General features: G+C 40.4%; 1 long non-coding RNA gene across 1 annotated transcript in view; it reads left to right on the top strand.

Moving 5' to 3' along the window:
* Positions 1 to 22324, top strand: part of LOC147756735 (uncharacterized) — a 52429-nt gene that overhangs the window by 20491 nt on the left and 9614 nt on the right. The gene's annotated exons all lie outside the window — the stretch shown is intronic.

The raw sequence follows: 22324 nt of genomic DNA, 5'->3' as shown, positions 1-22324 counted from the left end.
TATGTAGCTTTAGCAAAAAGCCGCTGTCTGTTAGGTGTTAATGGAGATAGCAACGCTGCATAAGCTTTTGTAGATGCTTTGGATTCTTATTTGGATTAAAGCAATCCAGTTGAATCGTTGATTGAACGCATTTAGTATCAAACAATTGACTGATGTATCGCATGTAGCATATGTGACAAAACATCAAGTGATTACGAAATAGACCAATAGTACCAAAACATATCGTACAACTAACATGAGCGTCGTGTATAGTGACGTTTTGTAGACAGCGGCATAAAAACTCTTAGCGGAATTCGTTAAAAACAGACAGGGGATTGTGATCTGGCCTGAAGTTGAAGGTTCGAATACATCAGACGCCACTTACATTTTAGTCATAAAGCACACGAGTTTGTTAACTTATACTTTATGACTAAATGATAGACTATGGTAGGGTTATGGGAAAAGCATGATTGCAAAGCTGAAACTTAAAAAAAAACTGATAGAAGAACTCTCTTAGGAGTGGAGTCTGTGGCTCAATTGGACTCGAAACGAAAAAAACTCACTTTGTCCTAACAATAGAATTATTAATAGCTATTTTTTGACCAATTTATGATCTTGGCCGGTTATAATTGACTGCCCAATCTGCTTTGGGTTTGAGATCTTGTCGTAGGCAAAAATCAGAGTCGACGGTTGAAACAAGGCTGAATTACTGTCTGTTAGTGAATGCATATATATTCAATACATGAAGTATCCAAGTAGAAAGCTTGCCCGCATTCTAACAAGTTTAAGTGGGCGCTATAATTAACAAACGTATCATGGTTAGCAGAATCTGTGCGCTTACCATATCATGCATGTTTCACTTATGGATTATCTAGTCTTATTAGAAAATTATATGTGACAATAGAAAGTTTCTATAAACAGCGACCACAGCTTGCGGTATTCACCAGGGGATCGTCCATGTGATTTATCTTCTCTGTGCGAAACCTAACCTTGTCCGACTAGTTTATCATACATATGTTGAATGCATGTAACAAGAAGCCTGGCTGTTTTGAAGCTCTTAATCAGATATTTTCCCCAGGCTGTTGTTTGTCAAATCAAATAACTTCCTTTATTATATATACATATACATATAGAGAAGACTGGCAGAAGTCTACCCAGTTTGATTAAGGGTTCAAGGAGAAGCAGACGATCTCGTCGAATAGGTATACCTCAAGGTGCATAAAAATGAGACAAAAAGTTTTCTCTCTACAGGATCCTTTATTGTATCGTCATGTATTTTATTCTGTATATACAATCACCAGTCGTAGTACTAGAGTATAATAAAATATTTGGGCAAACAAAATATTCGTTCGGGTGAAAGGGAAGGGGCTAGCCATATTGAATAGACTTGAAAGCCCGTCGGACCCTCTAACTTACTCCTCTAACGGGATTAATCGATCGACAGTAGAGTACCTCAAGCTCCTGCTAAACCTCCTTTGCCGTCTAGCGATTATGGTAATCATTTAGGCGATTCTAAGATTGTACATCCGGTATGTATTAAGTGACCTATCGACGACGCATAGCTACTACAAAATCTGTGAGAGTGAAGGCAATTACTAGATACTAGACGCTAACTAACTGACGTGTCCTAAACGGCACATATACATACATATGAAAGCAAAAAAGGAAGACTATAACGCCGAACGGCTAAGCGTTTTGGCATGCGGCCTGCGCCTAATGGCGTTTCGGCGAGCTGAAACATCGAATTCGAGACGCTGGGCTATCGTTTCCACATTCGGAAATTAATAAACAAGAAAAAAGTGCTTGAAAAAGACATGATCGCCAAAGACAAAACATTACTTTTTACCACGCCAATTATATCTAGGTTATATTATTGCACACTTGCCCAATAATTTTGTATGGCAGCAGCGCCATGTTAAATACACAGGCTAAACATTCTCTTATGGCAACACGGATTTAAGATGTACATCAGCCAGCTCACTTAAATGTATACGCATTTGTTACGTCTTGCAGCTTACTCTTCTATATTTACTGAGATTTATGTGACCAATTGGATACGTCGCAACCTCAATGCGTAGCAGCCTGTCGTCGGACGTTAGCAAACTATTTGCTTCGTTGAAGAGTAGCTTTTATGCAGAGTAACCAAGATGGCTGAAGCCGCAATAGGAGTCGCTTCTTTTCATCAAACTGTGGGTCGGCGTAGGCACGTTCACGCAGTAAAGATTCCCGCATCTACAGGAAGTTAGCATAATACAATAATCGCGCCTTTATAAAGGCAGGAAACCTCTTTGAAAGCATGGCTTCTAGAGAACAGAGATAATAATGCTTGTTCGAAATCTACTCTCGCGAGCCCAAAGGGTAAGTTGAAGGGCCTCAAAAGCTAGTTACCGCTTCATGGCCGTTGCTTCATTGAATATCGTAATGAAGGACTTTTTTTTTGTATGAATATTTATCAGATTGTTAACAGTCTCAAAGGTCATACATTTGAAGATAGTATGCACGAAATGTAGACTGATAAAAGTACGCTGCTTTCTGACCGTGTATAGGGTAAGTGCTGGAATTTGCGAATGCATTAGTTAGATCGATACCATGGTTTAAAACTGGTCACGTATGCTTGAGTTTAATGCCCAAGTCTATTCAAATTACCCGCGCAAGTGTTAGCCAGCTCTGTGAACGCGTACATTTTGTGAAAATAGAAAAAGTAATATGAAAGCTGCAAAATTAGCTAACACCCCGTTTTAATGTGAGCTAGTTGTAGTGTTTCGTCAAATTCAAATAATCGTAGCCGCTCCCGGGGACGACCACGGAACATGCGGCGAGACGAATCCTTAACGAAATACTAAGAATTACAGCGGGTAACTGTAAGAGGGTTGTAAGACTGGCGCTCCTCATGCTGAAAGCCTTGGGCAGTGTAGACATTCTCGTACCAACCCACGTTCGGTCGGCTGATTCGGCTTATGCATTAGTAGAAAACTTAGTGAACTAAAAACACTGTCTTCTCATCCAAGTTCTCCTCTTACCGTTAACGACTTCAACGCCCACCTTGACCAGCCGTACATGAAAACCGCATAGCAACCTTTCAAAAAACACGCGCGCGGACTAGGTATGTTGGGTAGTTAACTCCATTTCGACAAAGACCTATCTAGGATATGCGCGTAATCTACCTATCAATATCTTTGCGATAAACGTAACCAGCTTCCGGTAAGTTTCAGGATGAAAACCACTTACCGTCTGAAGGCGCAAGCATTCGTACTCATATACCGAGAGCTATAGACCTCACTATCCAAGTTACACCTGCGTGGACTGTTAAACATTAACCTCCGTTGCGACGCCTGGATGCAAACAAGCTTTTGAAACGCTCCCATAAACTCCGTTCTGTGCCTGATGTGATCCATTCTAATATCTATGGGCAGTATCTGGTTAAAATTCCTTGACCACAGTAAATCCCCTTGGTCCCCGCGAAAGCATAGGCTGTCATTCAATTGCCTTCAGGTTTACGGCTGAGATACGGCCCGAGTTCTACTCTTTAGCCTCCGTTTTAAAGACGATCTGACGAATCTTCTTTTTTTTTTTTTTTTTTTTCGCCTTACCGAGATTACAATATCGGCTGGAGACCGATTTTATCGCAAATGCAGAACGTCAACCATCGGAGTGTTTAATATACCGCAACAGTTCCTCAGCCCTCATAAATCACTTGTCGGATATGTTTGCGTCGAGCAATATGATAACACACGCAGTGCTCTTTTCGTCATAGCGTGGGATGGGGAAATCCCAACACGACGCGATATCCTTCAACAGGACTTCACAGTACGGGAGCTAATGCAAGGTCTTAGAAGCTTACGCAACAAGAGAGCTGCCAATTCAAATAGGATCTCAAATGCGCCGTCGTCCTGATATCATGGTAGACGCACTATATAATAAATGTTGAGATACTGGTACACTCGTCCCAGTGGAGTAACGCTATCCTGTTAGTGATCGCTAATGAAAGGAGCGACCCGACCGGGTCGCAATCATGGCAGTCAATAGCAAAAAAAGCGTTCCTTGTAAGCTGCTCCCCGGTTCGCTTAAAAAGCGTACACGACATCTCAACGGAGGAACATGGATTCCAGAGAAAGCACTCCACGAAAACGGCGTGGAGGATCCTGATGCCGATGTCCAAAGAGCTTTGCTTACGCCGCGGAATCCGCTATACGCGGCGTTCGTCGATTTCAAAGACGCCTTCATTCGGCGACCAGGGACAAAATTATGCCCCCTCTGAACAAGAAGGGTGATCCTCTGAATGTACTCCATTTTTTGCTATGATTCTACAAGAGAACATAATAACTAGTAACGACGGAGCAGTCAAACTTCCACTTCAGACAGCTAGCTTGGCTCAGGAAGATAACTTAAGCCCCAATTCTTATCCTACATCTTAGTAAAACGCCTGCCTGATCAATCAAAGTCTTCTTGCATGCAGACGACTTAGTGATATACGGGTCGAACATGATCTAAGTGCAGCAAGCTCTAACTGACTCTATTTGACAGTCACAGATTTGGGACTAATTGTCCACCTGACCAAAACGAAGGCGACAAAGTATCGCAGAGGCGGCAGAACGACGGCCACTAAAACCGCTGTACCTCGCCAGGTCAGCTTTTGCCTGTGTAAAACGAATCGGCATATCCGAGATTGCCCGTTAGGAAAATGACAGAAGTTTTACTACGCACGTTATCGAAAAATACAGGAAGGTAATCCTAGCCGCAACCGCTCGCAACTTTTTCGGCCTCAAGGAAGCTCCTACCGCACTGTATGAAATAAATGTCACTCGGGAAAACCCGGAAAGAGTGCAGAGCACTGAACAATTAGATCGCGTCACGGTCTCTTTCGTCAAAAGGGTACTGACACTGACCTAAAATCGCCTCGCGTATCTCCTAGCCGACTTGCCACTATTGTCCGTCGTTTTAAGCTTCCGTCAATAAAAACCTTCTTCGACGAAAAGCTAATGTTAGGAACTGGGAACAAAAGTTCGCCAAGATTGATTTGTTTGTTTCAGGTGTAATCAGGAGCAACGAGAGGAAACAACAGGCATGTCGTTGCTCGCTTTTCCTTGCATGGATTCCACCATAGGTTCTGCAGGAAACTGGGGTTTCTGCAAGCCTGACTGCAAAGGTCGGCCCTCTAGATACCGAAAACTGTGACATATATCATGGCGCCACTTTTTCTTCGGTAACATTTTTAAGACGCCTACAAATCCTTTATATGGGCTTTTCAGCTTGACAGGACTTGTATCACTGGCCTGTGTATACGCAGTTAATAAGCGAGATGCTATTCATTATCGTAATACGCGACACAGCCCACACAATCAATCATCGATTAGATACATCTACCTTCATCTATAGTCTCCCTCTATTTCGACCAGTGTTTTGAAGCAAAGTGGCTGGACGTCTCTCCGTATAAGTTTGAGTAACTAATCGTTTACAGTAATATGTAGCATGGGTAAGTTTCCTAAGCGGCTAAACAAATCTATTAGTATTTCTAAATGTATTATCTTTCATCGGTTTCAACGTCCTATGGCTCATACATATTGTAGACAAGAGCTTAAGGATTGAAAAAATACTTGTTTGCTGTTACAGCCCCTCTGGGCGCTGCTGTGGGAAAACGACGGGACTATGCAAGCTTGAAACCTGTATGTCGTTTAACGGTTGACAACAACGTGAACAGTGACGGAGCTAGCAGTGGCTTCGGTGCAGTTGTTTCACACGTGCGCCCTATCGAACGCGCAGTCCGCTGCCTGTTAACATTATCAATGAGCCATAAGCTCGTTAGCAGCAAAAGCGGAAGCAATGGCCACAACCAATCTAGCAAACTGGCACGCCAAGCTGTTGTAGCCATAAACTGGTTAGATTGAGTGAGAAATCATAACTTTCGTTCGCTACGATTGGAGGGAGCTAGCGTATATCATTGTTGGCTAGTGGCTTATTCAAAACGTTTGGCAGGACCCTCGAGCTAAGGCCTACACATTGGAAGCTTAGATATTGGCGTACATAAAATTAGCAGAGGTGGAGAAGAGACAAAAAGGAGCAGTAGCGCGAAGCGGTTGCTTGGAAACACACGAGAATGGGTTTCTTACCCACAAAGAGGTGGATAAGGTGAACTTGCTTTCTGGAACGTGGGGGTCTTCAAGACGAGGAAACACTGTCGTACAGAATCGCGACCTTCAATCATAAGCCTCTTTACACATAACGACAATACGAGAAATAGACGGCCAAAATCCTCGATGTTTGTGCGAGGGCGAGCACAGGCAAATACTTATCTCATAGACAGAGAGACCCAGACAAATGCAAGCATACACAGTCACGTACGCCTTATTAACCACGAATTTATTACGCGCGTAGTTGCTGTCCCTATTCTATCACTATTTCTGCAGCTCGACGGACTTTTGTTTGTTGATTGGCCATTGTTTCAAATGTGTGAATGCGGGCGTCTGCGTGCTAATGTATCTCGGTTTGTATCGAAATTTTGGGCGATATGCATCTACCGTCTGGGTGTTTCCCCTCTTTTGAGTTCGTTATCGCTCCTAAAGTTTCGATAACTGAATCGCTGACAGCGTCTTGTTGCTGGCCTAAATCCAACTTGTGATGAAAGGACTTACAGAGAACATTGTGACCGTAAAGTGTGTTTTCACATATTTTGCATTAAACGCAAAAACACGTTTCTTTTTCGGTTTGATCACTTATTTGCTTTGTTTAGCAAAACGTATATGATTAAAGTGTCGAGTTTAGGATAAAAACATAAGCTGTTTGCCTATTTTATGATTAGCGCGATCGGACATTTCGGTATCAATTTAGAAACTGTAATTATTATTATTATTATTAATTAAAATTATTATAGTACACAAGCCCGTTAATTTATACAAACAAATAGTTACTGTACTCATAGCTAGGTTGTTTGCAGCAGCGTCCGAGAAGATGGCCTATTCGTTCTGTTAAATGATAGGTCATCTTCTCGCTTTGGCTGCGTTGGGACTCGGGCCTGAGACTATAATGAAATAGACATTTAGCTGGTTTGCCGAGTCTCTAACGAATCTATAAGGAAATGGAGGTAACGAAGATTTAACGTACTGACGTTATAGATTCTGTTAGCTTGTTTAGATTATACATGGATCGTTCGGGACAAAAAAAATGTACGCCACCTTGCTTCCCCGCTAGTTTCTTCGTTGTCCTTGTATGCTTGTCCTAGATGCTTTTTCGTTTTTAAGATTTAATGTACGTTGACGTTTCTTTTTTAGAGTGGGTTAAGTATAAACGAATGATACTATATATATGTCGCAGCTATAATGTGAACATAGAGTCCTAAGCAAACTATTCGATAATTATATCGCATTTAACAACCATACTAAAGTTACTTTCTTGTGCAGACACTCTACATAGCTAATGATATACTATGAGACAAATTCAATAGTGACCTTGCATGTACGGTACGGTCGACAGCAGACGCTGAACAAGCGTACGCCGACGATTCTCGTACACGAAATAAACAGCGGTGATAAACTGAACGCACTAATGAGGCCTAGTGATAGCGTAGTAGCACGCTACGGCATTATCTCCCCTGTCTCATTGTCTATTCTTTCTTGAACAGCGATATATATATCTGAAAATAAGGAAACTGGACTGGTCGCAGGTGGTATCCTAACCTATCCCGTCGCGAATGGGGGGCAAGCGGCCGAAAACGAGCCTCGGCCGTACGCGTATGGAAGCAGTGCCGTTTATATTACATATATGGATCCCTTTAACTGCGTTCCTACGCTAGCCACAAGCAAGTTACTGCGGTTATTGCTAGCTGAAACAATGCTAATTGACAAATGGTTACCACAGCAAATCTTAGTCACATCGTTTCGTGGGTTTGTTAGGAAAATCACAGATAAGACCCATCCCGATTAGACGTTCTAGTGGGGCTAGTCCTTAATGATACCGAGGAGGTGATCTCGAACACTTATTCATACAATAAAACTAGCTAGAGGCATTGAAAACAAACAAAACGTCTGAACCCATACGGAATCGCTTCAAGAGAGCTTGCGGGATGCTTTTCGAATACGCCTAGTGAACTTTGCAGGCGCAGCTGTAAGAAAACGTTCGGGCCGAGGACAGTTGGCAAGTTTGACAGCGTCTGTTTTCTCAACAGCGACTATCGTACGATAACGGTTGAATCGCATAGTTAATTTGACCACCACGAGACAATCACTGATTTTCAAGCCAAAAAACGTGCGATAGGTGAATTCCTTGTTAGCCGTTCCCTAGCCTAATTAACCGTTGGCTAACCCGAACCCGATTTGGATGCGGAGTTGTGAGATTGTCGAAAATTGGATGCTATTGACCGAATCAAGGCTCTAGCATTCAAAGAGGTGTCTTCTTATAAGGCTCAGAGTAAGTATGACTTTTTACCTGACAAGTACTGTCAAATAGTACTTTTTTTCTAGTTACACTTTTTGTTCTGACCGTATAAATCTATTTAATATTCGTTTTCATAATTCAAACAACAAACAGTCACCTCTGAGCAAACAAAGGATTTGTTTTTGGAGCGGAATTAGCTGTGCCCTATGCAACAATTATGTTTACTGAACGCGTTCACTTGGTCGCAAACCAACAACCGTAGACTTATCCTTAGAGTGGTCATTCGTCGGTGATTGCTGACGACGAGCATGACTGATCACGCCCTAAACCTTTCGTGTCCCTTTGTTCATTACGGAAACAGGTGCCACTTCACTACAAAAAGGACAACATATTAAGAACCGGATAAGATGACTGGTATCTCAGTATTGAACAGGATAATCAAGGCTCTTACGCTTCGCTTTTGGGATAACGTAGATTTCGAGTTCAAAGAAGAGAACCTTTAAAGTGTTTAGGCGTTTACGGTGCAAAATATGACTCTACTAAGTTGTAATAAAATGAACGAAAATCTTCTATATATCTTTGTTTCTAACCTGAAGACACGCCGGCATCCGCTCCGTCAGCTGTTTTTGATATCAAGCTCATGTTTAACTCAACAAGCCTAACTCTAGCTTAACTTTGGGGAACATTTAAGCTTCGTATGACAAATTCTATTCTTTATAGATTAACAGATCTGCTATAATTATCATACTTAATGATCACTCGGCATAAATGGTAATTGACCGGCAGCTACGATTAAATAGTTCGTCTTTAGAAGCCGACCTTAAATAGGCTCTATCATATTAAGTCGTACTTGTTAAATCACTATGCTTGCTTTGTATTCTCGAATAACCCTCAAATAAAAACTTGTCGTTAGCTTAGTTCAAGTAAATCCTAACTATCTGCTGGATACGGGCTCGAATGATCGACACGTAATGATTACATTAACTACGAGCTTTGGACATATGTTCATGGCTCAAATAGAAAATCTTATTCGTGAATTTCCACAGGTCATGCTGAGAGGTCATACATACACAGTCATACAAATACAATAGCAACTCGTTGTCAAGCTCGAGCTAGGACTTATTCGATGTAGAAATCCCCTCCGGGACAATCCACAGGAAAGATTCCTAGTCGTGTTACCATTCACGATGATGAACACTTAAACCCATCAGAAGTTAATGGGATTTGTAGAAGCTTATCAGCCCATGCACTTGGAGTTTCTAAGAATTTTGTGGCCCGAGACATCTTTCGGCGGTAGCTAAAACTAGATATTTGAGCAAAGACTCTGCCGGAGACGATTCTAGTAAACTGTGAGACACTGTGGTGGGGGGAGGTGTAGGGGGTAGCGGGTGAATACTGATTAGGCATAAAATAAGTAGAAATATTTGCTTGCAAGCTGACTCGGTAAGGCGCAGGTACTGATGGTACAAGTGCCCCACACTAAGGGACGATTACGACGTGAAAGATCAGATTGCGTTGTTATCTTACATGTGATATCCGCGGAACCGCTGCCTGCGAGCGAAGTTACTATTTTTTAACCTAACATTTCTTCATTTAACATCCTCCAATGAAATGTTTTTTTCCCTCATCTTTACCTGAACCTTTGCTTCCATTCACATTACCAGCCTTCGCGAGACGCACAACGCTGATTACAGGATGTTGAAAGTGTAGCGTTAAATTATGACTGGTTGAAGGGCAAGGAAATGAATCATACAAATGGACGCATTTTACAAAAAAATTAATCTACTTAGTTAGAAGTCTATGTCGTTAGTTTGAGCAAACGAAGTTACCTCTGACTGATATGTTTGTGGACATTCCATAGTTGTAGTTAGTGAATCAGTTAAATAGTAATGACACGCAATCCTTAAATACCCCAATCTATAATATTATTGAGTTGGGGGTGTTTCTGCTGTAAATGCTTTACAGCCACATGATTGCTGCTGTCCTTTTAAAAACAAGTCAGCCTTTCTTTTTATCGAGAAACAATAGCTAAGTTAAAATAGGTCAGCAACAACCTGTCAAAGACAAGTAATCAACGCAGACAGGCAAAGGCCTATTATCGGAGCCTAGCGCGCCAGTCAAAATTGTACGCGGGAGGTAGGCGCACGAAAATCGCTAAATTATCGATAACCACGACGTCGGCGTATTGATTGCGATTGTTCTGGGTAAAGCTGGCTTCTAAATGAAAGCTTGGCGGATCGACTGAGTATGTAACATGTGACCATACCCTATATAGAACTTGCTCAACTGAAGCAGTACGCGGGAATCTTTAATGACCTATTAGAGATTATCAGTGCTAGAGGCAGTGTAATAGAATGTGGTTCCGCATACGCAAAAAGCGTGTAAATGTATCAGATGAACATATATAAGGGATCGAAATAGGATGAAACATTCCACAGATAGATTTAGACCATTCTATATTGATTTAAGATGATGATGAGAACAGGTTTTCTAAGAACTGGTTTACACGTTGGCGTTAACACTGGCCATACATAGCCAAAAAGTTATTTTTAACAGTCCTCTAAAGCTGTTATTTTTGCTCGACTGAATAAAGAATTGTCCATGAAGGCTAGAAATGCCATTTTTACGTATGTTAAAAAAGCATCGCTTAAACAGAGTATCGTATCTAAGAAACCTGAAGTTTCCGGCCAATATATCCATCCGGCCGGGTTTATTGGCCGTATATATAAAATATCCGGCCAATACCGGGCGTAGCCGAGCAACTTGACCTTGATTGATTTCAGTCGTCGTGGACAAGTGAGCTGTAGAACGAAAAACTGTCTTCATAAGGGTGCATTTTTCGCTGCCTGAGTAAGACCATTTGACAAAAGTCGTGTTATTTATGTGGCCGTGGCCGAAATAAGTTTTATAATATTGACTTGCCTTTCTTAATCGACATTTTGGATGCTGCTTGCATTCAACAGCGTTGTCATGAACTTCGGTTTCGTCAAAGAAATAAGCATCAGGCCACAGTTCTTCTGGAGTCTTCCTGTACAGCTCTAAACTAATTATGCCGTTATTTCGATACCGATCAGAGCTTGCCAATCATCTCCCTCAAAACTACTTGGTTGAGACGTATTATGATAATTCATCGGGAACGGTTCTTCGTCGAAAGTCAGTAATCCAGCAATAAGCCATTAAGCCACGGCAAGGAAAGCCGCTTAACACTAGGCCTAGTTCGACCTTATCATACGGAGCCTCTCGATCCCTTCAAATATCGATACACTTACTTACAATGCGAATCTCTCTTATTTGTACACGTTGAGAAGTATACAGCTACGTTGTTTCTGTGTCTGTCAAGCTGCAAAACCACAACAGCGAAATAGATGGTCTGCTTGGGCCAAATGAAAACGGTGTTCCGGCAATGAAAAACTAAAACCGATTCGACTTTTCTAAATATCCTAGGTCAACATTTAACTATCTATTAACTTCCGTATCAAGAACTATAGACAATAGTCATGATACGATGTACAGGTAACTGGACAAACGGAACAGTTAATGCGTCTAGCCTCGGCCTCCATTAACAATAGCTTTAGTGTTACGACGAATATGCCGATCCCGGAATCGGGAAATTGACCATCGGAACCAACCCTTTCAATACCAGCCTTATAAGCCAGATTACAAAAATTAATCCTCGAATTGAGCGTGAGGCATCCGATACTTGGAAAACTTTCCGCCTATTTATTCGCCTATCAAATACAGCTCGAAGCAGTAGTAACTGCAACACAAACTTATTGAGAGGAGTTTTACTGCCAACACAAGAAGTTAACGGCATATTAGCGGAAACATTTAGAAAAGCTCAAATCGATTGCATTTGCCGACAAACCACTGTAATACATACAGTACAATTATAGCTACTCGCAATAGTTACAGCATCCATATTATGATTGTGTTTTTTTTTTTTTTTTTCATAAACAGAATGTCGCTCTTTAAATACAACAGTAAAGCATTGATATTAATTTATGTCGATGCTTGTATGCAGATAAGCATAGTCGGCCTTTTCCTCGCATTCTGTTCTACGACGTGAATTATTCTCCCGCAGTACAAACCCATCATTGACTCGATTATCCGATGTTACTGTATTCTTAAGTGTATACTTCCTGCTGTCCTGCCACTAAGCGTCGGGAATTGCCTTGCGCTTCGCCTGTCAAACCATCTATTTCATCGTTTCATTTTCAGTGATCTGTTCAGGGCGTCCTGCCCCGTACCCACTGACTGCTTCCGTCCAGTGTCATCGGACACTGAATAGTAGAAACAGGACGCATAAGATGACACGATCTTTTCGATACATTAAGCTGATCCAGCGAATTAGAGCGTTAGTAAGTCTGTGTGGGCTGCAGCGACAGTTCACCGCCGACGCCGACCGCAACTCCTTGTGTATAACTAACAAAACATGTACACACCAGCAAAATTACTGCTCTAGCTTGCTTTGCTTTTCCTCGTTTCACCTACTGCCCTGTATTATATCACGGACCGTATTTCTCCCATATCAGCGTTGGGCTGCATACCGCCTCTGAGTAGGACTGTTATCTACCACAAAATATGCGATAGCAGACAAGTAAAAGATATAGCCAGAAGTGCCGGCTTATGAGAGGCTTGATCATCAATTTGCCTCACTGGTATGTTTCTGCATAGCGCATACCGTATGGCATAATCTAAAAGAGTCGAAAAATGTATATGCGTTAGTGCTTTTTTCACCTCAATGCTGACCTACCTCTTAGAGGATAAGGGAGCAGTCTGTACCTCCTGTGCCCTCAAAGATTGTGTCACAAGGAGAATGATAAATGAACGGAAGCCTGGTAAGAGGAACGAAACACGATAGGATATAATAGAATTTTATAGCATAATATAATGAGATATTTCGATGTTTAGGTGATGAGGTTACGAAATAACCACTACTCTATGACAACTATACTATACAATTATATTTAATATTTCGTAAACTTCTTTTCTATATATATTATATTACTCTTACTATATATATTACTCTTACTTTATGATAAAATAGCATCATAAGGTTGTATTTTCAATGTGAATGGGTTGCCACCAACCATAGACAAATGGAGTCTTGTAGCAGACGGACCAACCAAACTTTTCAAAGGAAAATCGGTTGTGTTAGAAAATTTTCTATGATATAGACAACAAATTAGGCTTAATTAAAAATAAAATTAATATGAGTGTAAGTCCTGTAAATAAATGCTTTTTTTTTCAATATTATTAATTAATGTTGGGTTTCAGGATCTGTAAACGCACAGTCCAATCGTTTACCAGAAAATGTTTGTTTTATGTTGCGCCCGATTTTTGCTACACATGTCGCCAAGCTAAGCCAAAATTGTTAGAGTTACTTTTAAAATTGTAGGATAAACAAAAGTACGATATGCTGAGATAACTTAAATAAAAGGAGCATCTCTTCGGGCCAGGAGAAAAATTTCGGTCGAAACCCAACATTCTCAGAACAGCTGGGTCTAAAATGTTATCTCGAAGCCTTAGTAGTCCACAAACAAAAGTTTTGTTGAAAAAACCTCAATGTATCTCGGTGTTACCCAGCAAGCACGGAACCGCTGATCTTCAAAGCTATGCATGTTTACAATTATGCGCCAATAATAACAAACAGGGGATTAGGCAATGCTTATCAGAGAATTACTCTGGTACCGTAGAGGTTAGCCTTTGTCGTACAAAACCTATATGCCGGTGACTTGGACAGCTAAACCTCGGATTTAGGCCAAAAGGCAAAAAAATCCATAATTTAAATCACGATAAGTGTGCTTGTGTGAACAAATTCATTCACTTATAGTAAGACAAACGGACATATGAAATAAGTTTGTCGTTTGAGGGTAAATATGTGGATATTTTGTACAGATAAGACCTTCTCCGATACAATCTTAACACGTAGAAAAATATCGTCTTGTTTTTTTTGGGCAGATTTTCGACGCTGTTGTAAAGGTGAGGTTTACGACAAAGTTTACGATTTTTTTCCTATGTCCTAAATTGTTTTTGTGTTAGAGTGGTTCACAGAAATTTGTGATTTTGAGGTGTAGTACACTATGCAGGTCCGACTAGTTTGTCAGATGCAGTATCGATTCCATTGTCCGGAATACACTTTTAACACATATCACGAATATCCGTTGTGATAAATCCATATACTCAGATGAGTCCTAATTATGATACGAACGAGAAATCTATAGCCAGTACCTCTCTTTAGTGAATTCTGATAATAGTCAGTCAACTTTCATAAATATAGCTGACACAATTCAGAAATGTTGGGCAATCATAAAATTGGCCCATAAAAGTCAATTGAATTTCAGTCAACTTAACTAATAGTTGGTCCTTTTTCTTCGCAATAAACATAAGCCCGTCCTTTGAACATACCGACGTAGTAACCCCAAGAACCGCTGTGGATCAATCTCTTTGAACATGACTTGTGACCTAATTGAGAAAACCTAATTGAGTAAAAAGTTGTACGTTTATGAGATGGAAGTACTATAATATACATATGTTCGCAAGTTATTTTAAATTATTGCAGGTGCTGTGATAATCAAAATTACCATTCCTATGAGGAGCTATTATTCAGCTCCGCTTTTGTTAGTTTGCTGATCTTTCAACGTAGAATTTTCTAGTAACATTAAAGCTATACGTTGAGCCTTACCGTGCAAAATAAAAATAAGAAACAAATAAGTGTATGGTCGCCTGTAGTTTTAGCCTCAATGTTGTGTATTTTGACCGAATTTCCACACTTAGCATACCTACCTCTATACTTCGGGTTTTAGGCGCGGTATCGTCGTTAGGCATTCCATCAGACCTTGGTCTCATGCGAGCCTTTCAGCTTTTCCCTAGAAAATCACGCCAGCATCGGCAACACCCACGACGCTGCGAAAGATACGAATGTTGCAGCAGCTGTGCGAGGGTAGAAGGCCTTTGCGTCTAAAAAATCGAGCTGTAAATGTCTAGACATTACTATTCTGTCCGAACGTCCTTTCCGAACAGTCTGATGATTTGTACGCCACCGGCTACTTCTGATAATAACATAAGCAAAAGTATTTTCCTCTGATATCCTTTTCCTGGCCATTTTCCACATGCATGCTACAGCAATTGGTTATCTAACATGTACAACTATTGTATTTCCACCACTCTGTCGTCAGTCAAAGGGCACGCACAAAAACCATAATGTCTTTTCAAAAATAAGCTATAATAAAGAAAATCGTACTCGCCATATATATATATGTATATATACATATATTTATAGTTAGGAAAGCTGCAATCTTTCTCTATCTCACATGTCAGGAAAAGATAACTTAATCAGAATGTAGAAGTGTGTTTTATTTTGGGGCTGATTCAGTCAACAGAAACAATATTCTCGTATTTATCTCTAGGCCTGAAGCCCCTCAATATGAAGATGCCAACGAACCATGGGAGAGTCTAACGGAACGGGCGCTTTAAAGGGTAGGGAGGCAACCTTACAACCGCCATATACAGCAAGGCTATGGATGCTCTTCGAAACTTTATGACTCTGAATAAATCTTGCGCATTTTTACTCCCCTTTCTAAACTCTAAAATGAAAATTCGTTTACATATTTAATTCAAATATCAGATATTCCAATGGAAACCAGGTTCTACTAAGTGTCTGTAGGCAACTCGTGTCACCCAAATATTAATAAGCCAATATAGAACATGTAGCGTGCATATGTATCATCAAAGGACGCTCATCTCTTCCGAACATTATGAAACGGATGAATAGGCGGTTTTAGTGTAGATAATATTATGCTCAGACTTCATAAGCTTCTACATAAAACCATGAACGTAAACAAGTTTATGAGCAGTCAAGCAAATTTTAATGGGTATACCTCACTGTTTCGAAAATAAGATTTCTTCAAAACTCACTGATTAAAAGCTGGCTCAGTTTTATTACCCGTACGTACAGGGGACTTGAATCCAGTTTATCATTGCAAATAAAGGCGAAGCTACATCTTTAGGCGCGATGCGATGGTCCTTGTTTTGATAAAAATTCACAGCTTATTAATTTTTCCCCTTAGCTTAAATTGAACTGGTATAAACATAGAATATAAGAAGGCAAACGTAATAACAGCTAGGCTCGTGGATGCATCTATATAAGAAGCAAGGCTACTTCATAAGGAACGTCCCGATAAGAATATATTCATTACTCTTATTTGCTGCTTGTTGTTGTATATGTGTTATAGATACGTCCGAACGCTGTCTCCGGGACAGTTAATGATGACAATGTTTATTTCATCTGAGCTATGTTGACTTACTGGTGAGAAATTCTATTGAAGCACAAAGATTCCTCTATCAAAAAAAAATCAACGAAAATGTATTAATTTGCAAGAAAATACGAATCTTTCTTTCGTCACAATGTATTTATATAGGAGCAGCGGTGGGCTCTATAAATAACCAGGAATTTTACATAAAAGAGTCAGTCATTGATCAAAGTTAGAATCCAAAGAGTGACTATTCAGATGGTATCGTATATGTCAGCAAAACTGCTCAGTCTGAACGGTGCGCTGTGCCAAAGCTTTCAAGAGCAGTTGCATATGGCGCGTTGTCGAGGGCAATAGTTTGGCTGGATGCCTCAGTTTACGATGACCCATGCATTAGCACATGGGTTGAATCCTAAAGTCTTTTTGATATCCGTATCAGGCTAGCAGTCCATTCCAGGTAGCTTTGTACAGGGCCTGGAATGGACGACCATTGGATGGCCTCCAGAGTGCTCATGTAATACATGATCATAGTAATTCAATATGCGAAACACAGTTCGTTGCAACAAAAGTCGTTCTTAGTAAAAATTATCTCATTATTTTATCGCTCAGATTATTTATCAGTTCTATATAGGTTCGATCAGCGGTCCTAAATAGTTCTATATTTTAAGCTTTCGTCGTACAGTAAGTTATCATTTACATGTACTCTTGTTCGAATGTTCTCAAAGAAGCAGATCGAAAAGAAATGGTTCACTCAGGAACGAGAACAGCATATTCTCCGTCAACCTAACGCTGGCGTGGGCCCGCTGAGGCCGGGAAGCTTCTGCGACCTGCTGTCCGGTTCGGCGCGGTAGCACCAGCAAGCTTCATGGTTTGCAGAAAAGGAACACCGATTGCATGGCAGTGGCGGTCGCGATAACCATTACAACAAAACGACCAACCTACATTTATTAAGGGATACAGGCATCATAGATCCACATCTCTGACCCATGACGCCTGACCAGCTATTAATGAATATATAGCAGCTCTTATTGGAGGCTAAAAGCAGAGAATCAAATGTAAATTGAAAATATTTAATAAAAAAAGGCCTACGTTACTATTATTTATGCGTAGACATGGGATTTGTAGATTGGGATTGCTATGTCCGACCATTTGTCACTCGACGTCACGAACCCATTTATGCTATGCCTGCTAATACTATTCTGTGGATTCGATAATCTCTATTGCTCAACAATAGAATCCCTGCTACTTTCGGCAGAATATATATTTCGTAGTGGCTATTTTCCTTGGTCTTTCTCTAGTGTTTTCCTTCAAATTGATACCTCACACAGATATCAGCAAACACAGAGAACTGTCTTTGGTGACATCCTACGAAACGATTTGTTTTTCTTAGTAAGGTTTTCTCTCGTTTTTACATAAATGAATAATTTCAAAACAGCTGCTACCGCTATATATAGCATGTTTATTATTTTATTTTTATTACATATTTTACGACCCAAACCGCGAAGCCTTTGAATACCATCCATTTAGTGGCAGTATCGTTTTTTGTAATCTCGTCCATTCCTTTTCTTCACTTGTTGCCAACGACACGTAACTTGCGCGTAAAAAATTCTGTCTCTGAATTAGGCTTCTATGAGAAATAATAGATCGATCATGCGTTATGTTTATGTAGTTTATAATTATATTTATTAGGTTAGAGTGTAAAAGGAAACGGACTCGGTCATCGAGCCTGTAATTATTCTCCGTCAACCCCAGTGGCCATGAGTATAGTGTATAGCTACCAATGAAGGCTGGGATCGTGCCAATGAGATTAGATACTGGTCCTGGTTTCTCTTACATTGCCACTGTATTCTAAATAACTTAATTTTTACAGACAAACTTTTCTTTAGTCTTAAAATAAAGACTAGTAAATGATTATAGGCAAAATGCAAGTTAAACCTAATGCATCGCTTAACTTAGGACGGGGCTGACCGCTAGCCCGGCCGCTTCGCCCCTAGATTGAGGGAGGCACTGAAGTTCACGGACGAATTCCAATTCTAGGTACTTCTCTCCGTCATTACCAGATCAGAGTTCTAAACACTAAGATGTTCTATACCCTTTATAGCCTTCACCTGCTTATATAAGGCAGTATTGATCTACTCAAAATTAAAACACATTTGTATATGCTGTTTTTTTTTTCGCCTAGCGAATAGATGTATTTTTTTCCCATTTTATATACACCAGTATTTCATTTTACATGATTTATAATATCACCACTATTTCTCGATCTAGCTTCAATGGTATATATTTAGATATAATAGTTAGCATTGCTGTTATTCTCGTTTGAGTATGTCTTCTTTTAACTTCCTTGGCCCAGCATAGGCATGACTATTATCCGTTAGTTCCTCTGCTTCCTGAGCTTGGTGTCTCGCTTTCACGGACCTGGCAAGACCGTCTAGGACCCTTTGGATGTCATCCATCACGATAGTTAACTTCTGTATCTTCACGCTGTATTCTTGACCTGCACAATTGATTTTTCTTGACTTTTCAATATATGTATATTTTGACACCGTCGTACTAATGAACAGTTGAGCTATTTACAAAAACATGTGTTGGCTGTGCTGAGATGGATATTTATATGTATATATAGTGTACATACATTAACATACTATATTTCCGTATTTATCCGAACGTGGCGCCCGGCCATTCGGAAATAAATAGTTAGCCGAAGTCACTGAGGAGGGGGGGGGGGATCTTCTGTGCATATGCCATGTGCACTGCAAAGGTACGTAGGCCTTTTTGGCTGAACCAGTTTTAGTAGTAGATACCTGTAACGCATTTTTGCTGTTTTGCGTGAGGAGCTCTAGGCTGTACCTTATCAATATAAGCATATGTGAAACAACTACTAACAGAAGCCAAAATTTGGTCTTTCATAAGAGCTAATTATAATTTGCCTATTTGAAACAAGAATGCTGCTGCCGATACGATATCTTCTATCTGTAAAGGTGGTTGGTAATGGCGTATTAGTGCTACCTTTACATAAGGTCTGCTGGAGTTATATCGAAACAGAGAGGAAGAAATGCCCAGTTTGGCGGGCCTATTTTACGTAGTGTATGCGTCACCGAACTAGTAACTAATTCTAAGTATGTCCAGCAAGCAGGGCTTATGTACATAATTTAGTTGAAAGCTGAATTCAAGTATCTAATCACAATAAACTTGATGGTTTATAACTTTACGCTGGATTCGAGTTCACGGCTTGGTGAGTATTGGTGTTTAGTGACAGTGATGTCTCCTGCAAATCCTCGTCGATGTTCATCAGATCGCATTATCCAACGTTTGTCAGTGTATTTCTTCTGCTTCTTGCCATAACACCATTATACGGCAGAATATAGGGATGTGTGGGCTAACGGCTGTAATCTTCTTACATTAGGTTATTTTATTTGGACCTTTAAAGCGGATCTGACAGTGGCGGCAGTGTTAGCGAGAAATAGGACGTGGTATATGGAAATGAAGAGAGGACCAAGTATTCAAGTGTGCGCGGAACAAAATCTGCAACTTTGAGAAAAAAGACTTAGATCCGAGGAGATTTTCTTATACTTCCCATTAATTGTGCTGCAAAGGAAATGTGTACGTTACCTGCTACACTTCTGTTTATAAGAACTTTCCTATACGAATTAGAAAATAGAGTATAGTTTAATAAAATTTGAAATTTAGCTGGTGTCCATGCGTTAGTACGGTAGGCTTTCATTGGACAACGGTTAGTTGCCTGAAATGACGGTAACGTAGCGCATGCCGACTGTGACGCACAAAAAAATTTTTAACGTTCCACGTTATCTTGTTGGACAGTTTAATATTATCTGTTTTCTATCCAAACTAAACATGTCTTAAAGCCAATTTTCGGATCCAACGTTCGTAAGAGCTCTTTCCAAGCTCCGATGCCACGTACGCCGACTTCATTGTTGTCAAAATCCTGAGTACAGTTCGAATTATTATCTCTGAGTGCCGTGTTTAGGTTTGTTTGTAAATTAACCCCATTAAATTAACCTAATGCAAACTCAGTTAGCAACTACACAAGATTATTAAGCGTTCATTAACTAGCTTCTACTGATTGAACTCGTAGCGTAACTCTGATCGTCCGCTTGGCAACGTTTTCATAAGTCACGACCTTGCACCCTGAAATAGCTATTTCTATCGTTCAGAATTCAGGTTGACACAATATGGTCGTACTGTTCACCAGACGACCCTATATTACTCCTGGATTGGGTGAAGGACACAATCAAAGCTCATTTTAACGCATAGTACAACTGTGTATTATATAATAGCATTATCCATCATCATCATATCGTTACTACGTCATATCCCTATTCTAATATTGTTAAAGATGGCGCAGCTTCGATGTCCCGACGTTTTTGTAAGTTGTGTGATTTACGTGTCTTGTACGGTTCTTGAGGTGCTCTATACACATTTACATTTATAGATTCTCTCCCTAAAGGGTAATAATAATAATGCTTAGCATAACAACAGTTTAGAAAATCAGTAATCGCCAATACACATAGATAAACAGTGTTATCAGCTACATGTGAAGCTCTCGCATGGCCAATCTTTTTTTCCCTGAGTAAGAGGGGTTATCTATCTTTCTGCTTCTATTATTCAGTAAGAAGCAGGCTAGATGGCACTAGGACGTGAAACTTCAAAAACAGAAGCACCATTAGTGTACGTAGTCTCAGTTCAGCTTATTTTAAACTGAATCTATCTATCTCTAGTATATAGAATGAATTAAGGTCCACCCAAGGTCGATTAATGTTTTGCTTGCCGAGCAGGAGAAACGGTCAATCGAGGGTCCCCGTATCATGGAGTATAGGTATAGGATATTCTTTTCTATATGACTAGATATAGAGACGGATATAGAATCCGCATGCAAGTTAGAAGCGTCACACCAATGGCGCATAGGACCAGCTATAGGCAGATATTGACCGTCTTCGTTACGTTCTCAACTAACGACGTATCGTTCAGGTTATTCTCTTGCTGAGCCGAAAATAGACCGTTGCAAATACGGCTAGCTTGGACAAATTTAACGGTTTATGTATTCCACAGTGACGATTTTGACGGCTCGGACCCTCTGGCTGTACCTAAGGTTCACTTTACCTACTGATCGAGCGTATTTGGCGACACTGGAAATTTTTAGCCGGCCTCACTGTGAATTTCCTTCTCCTATTAGAAATATATACGCTCAACGTAGCAAGCTATTTGTGCGGAGGCATTGAATTGGTACGCCGCAATCGAAATTGCAATGGCATAACTGTTTTAGCCTGTACCATTCTTTCAGACAATAGAAGTCACAATTCGTCGAATTCTCACCTCGTTTGAAGCTATTCATCTATATACGCATAGGTTTATAGGACTCAGCCTGAATGATGGCTAAGCGGTAGCAGCGTCGCATCAGAACTAACGACACCCTAAGCAAAACTGTTCGCCTGAATTTGTTTCACCAGGAGAAGATGTCCATGTCATAGTAATACAGCAAAATCGTAAAAATGGCGCTCGCTTGGCGCAATAACCAATAAGCGAAAGAGCTTCCACATCCTTGTCCAAATCATCTTTGATTCCATACGATTCAATTAAGACAGGAAGAGAATAGTGGCTGGAATAAACACATTATTGGCGTCCACGAAAAAAGCGGGCCTTTTACGGAGTTATTCTTCTTTCGAGGACGACATGACAATCTGTCCTTGCATGCGTATGTATGCGCA

The sequence above is a fragment of the Varroa destructor genome, unplaced genomic scaffold (genome assembly GCF_002443255.2).
Source record: "Varroa destructor unplaced genomic scaffold, Vdes_3.0 BEIS01000003.1, whole genome shotgun sequence".
NCBI lineage: Eukaryota > Metazoa > Arthropoda > Arachnida > Mesostigmata > Varroidae > Varroa > Varroa destructor.
Note: the sequence above shows the minus strand (reverse complement) of the source record. Positions and strands in the feature narration are given on the sequence as shown.